General features: G+C 37.2%; 1 long non-coding RNA gene across 1 annotated transcript; it reads left to right on the top strand.

The window, feature by feature from the left end:
* The first annotated feature begins 251 nt into the window (after nt 1-251).
* On the top strand, nt 252-2,573 carry LOC141623704 (uncharacterized). Its single transcript, XR_012533527.1, has 2 exons — nt 252-1,864; nt 1,968-2,573. It is a non-coding gene; the product is annotated as an uncharacterized LOC141623704 (long non-coding RNA).
* The last annotated feature ends 7,026 nt before the right edge of the window (nt 2,574-9,599 follow it).

The raw sequence follows: 9,599 nt of genomic DNA on the forward strand, positions 1-9,599 counted from the left end.
AGAACGGTTGATAGCGGAACCGGTCTCTTTCTTATAAATTAACAAAGATAACGGTTGTTTCTTCCAACCGTGCTCGTAAATTAACAAAGAGAACGGTTAGGTTTGACCAACCGTCTTAAAAGAAATAAGAGACCGGTTAATATTTAGAACCGTGCTCCTTGAAAAAAAAGAGCACGGTCCCTCTTTATCAACCGTTCTATTTGTTAATTTGTAAATCCTAAATAATATCGAACTTCCCGTTCACACTTCCCCGCACAGTTTCAATCAATTATACACCGTCTAAACTCTCAACTCTAAATCAAACACAACTTTTCATCTACCAATTACTCCTCCCTTGTCCTTTGATTTCCCATCACCAAACCCTTCGACAGTTTCTCATAGCTGTAGACTTCAGCTTCATCGATCTCCCTTGCCTGGCCTCTAAACCACTCGACGCTCGATTGCCACCGCAGGTTCCTTTTACATTTGATTTTTTTTTTCATATTTTGATTCATATTGGTTGGCCTCTCAACAAATGGTTGTTCAATGGAGATGTTGTCGGTCTATCCATTTCAGATTTAATATCTAGTATTTTTTCAGATTTTTTTTTTCCAGTTATAATTATGTATATCTATTTCCCCAAAATTGATGAAGTATGCTATACAGATATATAGATTGTTTGAACCTAGGATGTATGCAACTAGGCTTGTATTTGCTAATTTAACATCTGTACATCATTACTTCAGCAGTCCAGCAACGATCATTCGTCTGTGGAACTATATCAGATCAGGAATCTGTGTCTGCTCAGCATAAATTGGCTGACCTTGTCTGACTTTGGTTCATGGTCGGCTGTATTTAGAGAACCAACTTTGATGAATTTAGTGTTCCACTTTATTGTTTTGTTGGACAAAATTAGAATATCAATGACAAACAACATTTTCCAAAGATTTTCATTACTTATAATAGGAGGTTGTATGTCGCATACCAAGTGTTCGATGAAAGGTACAACTGTACTTTGTGCCATACTTTTTGTATACCTATCTGCTTACTCACTTTTGTATTGCTAAAATATGCTTACTGACGAAGGTGTTAGAAGGTGACCCAAATAAAATCAGGCCTGATGTGTACATGTGTGTGTATATGTGAATTGTGGTGGTTATTAATTGACATGATAAATTTACAAATGCTACTCTTATTCAGAAAAAAAGGACATGTAAAGTTCAACTCTAAAGTAAAAACGACTCGACCGTTGCAGTAAAAAAAAAGAAAGGAAATGTAAAGAAATAAAGGCTTTTGTTGGTATAAATAAATAAAGGCTTTAGTATAAACGACTTGACCGTTACACTAATTTGTTGGTATAAAATCAGGCTTTTTCATTTTTAATTTGTTGGTATATATCTCAAAAAGAAACATGAATGCTGTGAAAAAAATCTTTTGCCTAAGCTGAACGAAAACATGACATCACATTTAATCTTTTCCCTTCTATTTTTGATTGTCATTAACGTTCCCTTACATTTCAATGACGCTTTAAAAACTTATGCCTGCGCTTAGGCCATATTGTTTGAGAAGTTATTTCAGCTCATCTAAGTTTAGTTAAATTTAGTTTAGCTCATTTAGTTTAGCTCATCTAAGTAAGTTAGGGTTTGTATTATTTGGGGATTTTTGTTATTTGGGCAAAAATATAATGAATTGTGTGCTAGGTGCAAATTGATTGTCATTTGATGCGCCCCCAGCTGTTCAGCGACATAGGTGCTTAACAAATTATGAAGCTTTGAGGTTTTCAACCCCAATTCTAACCTTAGGGGAAACTCTCGTTGCAAGAATGAGAGAGCGTAGTGTAAGCAGTGGAGGAAAATATGTCTCAGTGCATCTTCGCTTTGAAGTGGTAAGATAACCTTGTTTTAATTGTTGATACTGGTGCTCTCTGGAAAGTGGCTATCAGTTTTACAGGATGTTGATTGATTTTATTCTTTTCAAGTCAAGTGCAGGATATGGTTGCTTTTTCTTGTTGTGTATTTGATGGTGGAAAGCAAGAAAGGTTAGACATGGATGCTGCAAGAGAGTAGGGTTGGAGGGGCAAGTTCACAAAGCCTGGAAGGGTCATTCGTCCTGGTGCAATCAGAATCAACGGCAAATGCCCACTTAATCCTTTAGAGGTAAAACTTTTTCCACACTTTGTTTAAACACTTATGATGAGGTGCTATCAACGGCAAATGCCTACTCGTTTGAGAACATGTATAACCATTATAATGAGGTGCTATCAACTGCTCTTGAAAGAGTAGTGATGGCATATTGTGAATGGACAATTGGGTTCAGGAGTGGTTTTCATTTTCTTATCCAAATTGAGATCTCTATTTGGAGAATTGACCATATGTAGGATAATATTTAGGGATTGGTAGCCTCTTTAGCTTCATTGCGAGCAAGATCTCGAAATTTCTGTTCTACAACTATTGTATGCTAACAACGAATGAAACAGTTTTTCAAGTGTTGTGAAATCGGTTGGAAAAAATTACCAGCCTGGTCCACAGGTTGCGTAACTGAACCTTCTCATCCTCTTGTTTTTGTTATTGCTATATTTATGTGGGTGACAGTTCTGTTTCCGCCTAAATTTTTAGCTAACTAATTTTGAGAAGATGCTTGATGATGAAAAAAGAACATTTGAAGGTCATTCCGCCACAAATCTTCAAAATGATCCTCTCCTACGTCGCTTTAGAGAAGCTGTTTGGGTATGTTCTTTTGTATTGCAGATGGTTAAAAACTCAAAGGAGTTAAAAGAAGAGCTTAAGAATTCTATTCGCAAACACTCAGATATTTTCAAAGACGGTGTTGTATGCTCTGATAAGGTGACCATCAGAAAGACCGTCTTATACAAGTTTTTGTGTAACATATAATTGTGCATGAAGGCCGTATTTTGTATTTTGTATTTTGTATTTTGTATTTTGTATTTTGTATTTTGTATTTTGTATTTTGTATTTTGTATTTTGTATTTTGTATTTTGTATTTTGTATTTTGTATCAATAGGATTTGTCCTAATGGTTCAAATTAAATCGGAAGGTTTTTGTGTAAAAATTGTTGGAGTTTCTGAATTGTAATAGGTTTAATTCTTATGAGCTATACGATTCAATCATGTAGGGTTATGATAAAAATAGATTTTTTTTTTAAAAACAAAATTAACAACCACGACGGTTAGTACCATCACAACTGTTCTCTTTGAAAAGGTAGAACTAAGGCGCCAAAAAATCTAAAATTCTAACAAAGATAGCGGCCTTATCAAAGAGACCGGTTCTTATATGCAACCGTTCTGTGTGTTATATCAAAGAGAACGGTTGTGGAGCTCGACCGTTCTGATTGTTGTTACAAAGAGACCGGGTTGACTTCATTTCAACCGTTCTCTTAGATCAAAGAGAACGCTTGGCCACAAGACGGTCCAAAGTGCCTATAAGAACGGTTAGAGACCGTTCTCTTTGATCATTTTTGTAGTAGTGCCCCTCTAATGACATCCTCCATCATCTTTAATTCTTCTTCGGAAGGCTTGCCTCCAGCATTCATCTTTAGTAGTACGGATGTCAATAACTGAACCTGCGTGCCAAGAATGTAACGTTTCAGCAATTTGTATCCCAACATTAACATGTGAATTGAACTTAAATGAAAATAATAGAATAAATGGTACCGTGTCAGCCTTCTCAGCCTTAGTCTTCCTTTTCTTCTTTTTCAGGTAGTTGTCCCATAATATTTCGTTACTCCAACCTGTAACGGGACGCCCCTTAATTGACCTGGATGTTCGGGTCGGCCGATCGCTCTAGCAAGAACGTCATCACGACCGTTGGGACTGAATTTCCCTTCTTCTACCTCCTTCAATACCTTGTCCTATAATATATTAAATAAACTTCAAATTATATTTGTGACTAAAATAATAAAGTTAGTAATGAACTCGTCTTAATAAAACAATGCTTACTCTGTTGGCCCACACTTCCTCATCATATTTGTCACGCGACTGGGATCCTTTAGGCGTGTGCCCTTCTTTATAAGTTACATGCCGATCCAAGTCGGTCACTCCCTTTGCTACCTACACATTAACATGGTAACAGTTATACATGTAAATGTGTATCAAGTCCAAGTGTGATAAAAAAATCAAATCTCACAGGGGAATGCATGCTACTTACAAGGTTGTCTTCTATCAATCTGTACCCGCCTCGAGAACCATACCATTTCCCTTTCTTGCATGAAATGTTAGCACGATTTGTTCTGCTAACGACCTTCAAATTATATAAAAGCGCAAGTAGATGAGATAATAAAAAGATTATATAAAGAACTCATTAATTAAAAAAATGATAGGTAAATCGTTAAAAGGCGAGGATATTTAACCTGAAACTCCTCACTAGTTCTCATCGCTTTGAAAAGATCCCATTGTTCCTGACTGATGGTGCGACACTTGTTTGCCGGTGGGCTCTTACGCATCTCCCCCGTTGCCTTGTCCACATACAACCAATCCCTAGCAACGTCACACTTCCACTGCCTTAGGACACCCTGCCTTCTACATTAAATACTTATCATGGCATTCATCGGCAATATCAAAGGCTTTCTTTATACGAGCCAAGTATAACTCCGCCAATTTTGGATTCAAATTTCTATCATCATCTAAATGGATAGGCACAAACTGTCTTGTGCAACATCCAATCCAACTGGATAAAAAACCCGCATTTGGACCAGTAGGGAAGCCCTTTGAGCTCCATGTTATTTTAAGTGGCTCTTTAGCGGCTATAGCTGTAAGGGCTGCAGGGCACTTCATAGCACCCCTCTCACCAGGCTTATTATCATCCCCACGCTTATTATTCTTTTGACTTCTTTTCCGTTTTTCACCCATGATAATCCTAAAACCCATGAATAAAATAGTAAATGAACAACTTAACAACTTCATGCAGAGTATTATCTAAAACCCTAAAGAGGAATGAAAATTTAAAACAACAGTTTGATCTTCTAAAATCCTAAACCCTAATAAGAGGAATGAAGTAGATGATGCGGGATGATAAAGATAACAAAGAAGACGAAAAACAAACAGATGCATGAAAAACAAAAAAGATGATCGTCTTAAAACCCTAATGACGAAACACAAAATTAAAGTGAACATACCTGATGATGATGATAAAGAGAACGAGCAGAATGATAAGGGAAGGCAACGGAATCTGGGCGTCGGAAACTGGGCGACGGCCGGCAACGAGAATGTAGAAAGCGGGGGAGAGAGAATAATGAACTCAGGATACCAACGGTTGAACTGATGTTGTGTGTGTTTGTGTTGTATGCTGTATATGTTTGTAAATTAGTTTTTTATTAAGACAAACTATTGACAACGGGTCCTCAAAACAAAACCGTTGTTATATGTTAATAACAACTGGTTAATAAAAGTCAACCGTTGTCATAACTTTATTACAACGGTTAAAATATACCCGTTGTAATATATTTTCACCAAATTTGCGCCAAAATGAAATATGTCTAAAAAATCATTGACAACGGGTAGTGTCACTATAACCGTTGTTGATACTAATAACTACGGGTAATTTCAATATAACCGTTGTTGAAAGTATTAACAACGGGTAATTTCAATATAATCGTTGTTATTGTTTAACACTTTTTTTAAAATTACTGTAGTTCCATTACAGTCCAAACCTGTAACAATACATACTGTAACAACCGAAGCACTATATACTGCAACATTATTCAGCAATTTTAACAACAGCATCCACATCTAATAATAAGATCAAGAAAATAAGACAACTCCAGCATGCATGCATACTGCATATCTACAGGATTTACCATGCCATGCAAAATTGGGAATCTTTAACAATGACCATTGGTTCTATTGGCTTTTTAAAGCTACTAAAAGCTAAAGACATACAACACATCTTAAACTTGCTATAAATTCAGAAAAGAGGCATCCCATTAGCTCCCCATAACTCACAAATAAATTAAACCATCAAATTACTGCTCTGAAAATGACTCAAAATGTTGGTCGTCCATATCATTGTGTCCTAATGAATGCCCCAGGCCACATAGATATAGACAATGGAAAATTTGCCGCCAAGTGCTTTAATCCTTTGAGGAATAAGCTTATTGAGCTGGGATACTCGGTCAGTAAAGTTAAGCCACAATGGGGGCCATGGGGATTCAAAGGGAGTCTACTCATTCAGTTTGGAACATCACCTGCACATGCAGAATCAGAATTTAAGCTTGACATGATGTTTCAACTCAGAGGCCATGGCAGGAACGACTGGAATGCTCCGAATAGGTCAACACTCGAACCATACCTCTGGGTAGCCACAGACTCGGATGCTGAGCTTCTGAAGAATACCGTGGATTATGTCCAAGAGCCGTATGCGACCATCATTGATGGGCAGCAGTCGGCCAGGTCAGAAAGCGTCGATGCCTACAACCAGGTTGTGTCTGTTTTCCAAGCAATGTACCCCTAAAATCCCTACAAAATGTGTCCGTGTCTGTGGCTGAAACTTCCAAGCAACGTCGTATGTTATTTGTTGAGTGTCAAACTGTGTGTGTCTGTATCCGCCTATCATAAGCAGTGTCGTGGGCCTGTATGAAAAGGCAACTTAAATAAAGATAATGTACAACCCTGTGGTCTTGTAAGATTTCCAGTACGTTTATATTAAATATGTAGTTCCTTCTACTAATTTGTTCAGTGGAGATAGTTATTTAAAAAAAACTAAAAGGAAGATATATATATATATATATATATATATATATATATATATATATATATATATATATATATATATATATATATATATATATATATATATATATATATATATATATATATATATATATATATATATATATATTTAAAAATAAAAATAAAAATAAAAATAAAAGCTACTATTTTATTATAAGATAAAGTGGGTAGATCATATGAGAACGGAAAAAGTAATAACTTACATTATGGACCATCTCAGGATCGGGGACGTTTCTTGGATGTCATAATTTCTTCGTTAACCCAAATACCTTCACCATGGTCATCACGCATATAGATGCTTTCAGTGTCTTCATGATCAGTGTCAACATCGACGAAATAAGATACAGTGGTAGAGTGATCCATTCCCTCAAAACGACATCTTGATCATCATCACCATTATCGGATGGACTACTCCTTCTACTCCTTATAGACAGTATAACAGACCACTTCTTATCCATAGGATCGGTGACATAGAACACTTGTTTAGCTTGGGATGCCATTATGAAAGGATCATCCTTATTATTGCTAACCTTACCCAGATTGACCAACGTAAATCCCATCTTATCCTTTCGGGCACAATGGATGTTGTTATCAACCCAGTTACATCAAAACAAAGGCATTGTGAAATCAATGTAATCTAGTACCAATATTTCTTGAATAACACCATAATAAAGGCATTTTCCCCAAATAGGCTTTTTATCTTTTGAAGTAGCAAAGTGCATTGCCTCAAATTCAGAACTCACACCACTATTTTGCATTGTGCTCAACTCATCTTACTCGTGGGTGTAAAAAGTATATTCATTAATGGCAAAACTGCCGTTAAAGGTGACCCTGGCATTTGGACCTAAACCAAGACGTAGTAACCTAGGAGAGATGTCATCACCAGTTTGATTCGTACACTCTAAGACAATATTCCTAAACCACTCTGCAAACGTCTTCGTATGCTCATTTGCAATCCACTTCTCGGTCTTGTTTGGGTGATCGTATTTGAGCTCATCTTTGTGTTGTTGAATATAAGGTTGCACCTCATCTTCGTTGTTTAGCACATAAGTATGTGCTAAATGCAACATTTCACATGTCACAATTTTTTTAACCCGGCCCCTAATACCTTTTCCGGTCATCCATTCACTATGACGATTCTTAGGAACGCCAATCAACTCCTCAGGGGAGAGATGAGCGTAACAATATGAAAGAGCTTCGTCTAAAATAGCGCGTTCAGCAATACAACCTTCTGGACGGTACCGATTAGATGTATAGTCCTTGTAGACTTTCATCAATCTTTCGAAAGGATACTGGTATCTTAAGTACACGGGCCCAAGGTACAAAATCTCCCTAACCAAGTGAATAGTCTGATGAATCATGATAGTGAAGAAAGAGGGTGGAAAATACATTTCCAACTGACAAAGAGAGGTTATAACGAGGTCCTGCAATGAATCCGCGTCATCGGGATCGATTACTTTCTCTCATATGGACTGGAAGAAGAGACAAAATCTAGTTATAGCATATCTTACCTTTTCAGGTAAAATGGAACGAATAGCCACAGGTAGTAATTGTTGCATCAAAGTATGACATTCATATGACTTTAACCCGGTGAGTTTTTGGTCTTGCATCGACACTAGGCTTTTCATGTTCGACAAATAACCATGTGGCACTTTAATTCCATTCAAGCATGCACATAACTCTTTTTCCTCATTCCGTGAAAGGGTATAAGCTGCTGGCGGTAAAAATGTACGATTACCTCTCATCTGTGGTGCCAACTCTAGCCTAATACCCATCATTTTCATATCTTCCCTAGTTGCGGCGTTATCCTTTGTTTTACCGGGAACATTCAGAAGGGTATTGATAATATTATCACAGACATTTTTCTCTATGTGCATGAAATCGAGGCAATGCCTGACCTCCAGGTCAGGCCAATATGGAAGTTTATCAAAAAATATGGATCTTTTCTTATACCCAGGAGTAGACAATTTAGAGCCGCTCTTCTTCCCATAATCTATCTCAAAATGCTTTACTTTCTGATAAACTTCATGCCCACTCAAAATTCTAGGAGGTTGACGAAGTTCTTGTCTTCCATTGAATGCTTTTTGCATCTTGCGATAACAATGGTCATGATACAGGAACCTCCTATTTCCCCTATACACATACTTACGAGAAGACTTCAAGTATTCAGACTCGATATCCTCCCCACACAATGGACAAGCCTCTTTCCCTGTGTGCCCAGAAAGGTCGCCATAAGCCGGATAGTCAGATATTGTACACAATAACATCGCTCTCAAATTGAAAGTTTCGTTCTTATATGCATCAAATACTTCTATCCCACTATCCCACAACATTCGCAAATCATCTAGAAGAGGTTCCAAATAGACATCTATATCATTTCCAGGTTGTTTAGGGCCGGAAATTAACAACGACAACATCAAATACTTTCTTTTCATGCACACATATGGAGGTAAGTTATAAATAGCCAACACTACAGGCCAAGTACTATGTTGGCTACTCATGTTTCCGTGCGGGTTCATTCCATCAGTGGACAGCGCTAGACGTAAGTTCCTAGGTTCATTGCCGAACTCGGGATACTTAGCGTCGAACGATTTCCATTGCATACCATCTGTCGGGTGTCTTAGCTTTCCATCATTTATTCTTCCTATTTCATGCCAAGTTAACATTTTTGAATCATCGGGATTCACATAAATCCTTATGACTCTTGGTATCAATGGAAAATACCACAACACCTTAGCCGGGATCCCTTCCTTATCCTTATAACGCCACTCCAAACATTTAGGGCAATTGGTTAAGTTTTGATATAATTTCCGATATAATATGCAATCATTTGGACATGCATGTATTTTCTCATATTTCATACCCACTCCTCTTATTA

Source organism: Silene latifolia, chromosome X, assembly GCF_048544455.1.
Source record: "Silene latifolia isolate original U9 population chromosome X, ASM4854445v1, whole genome shotgun sequence".
Lineage (NCBI taxonomy): Eukaryota > Viridiplantae > Streptophyta > Magnoliopsida > Caryophyllales > Caryophyllaceae > Silene > Silene latifolia.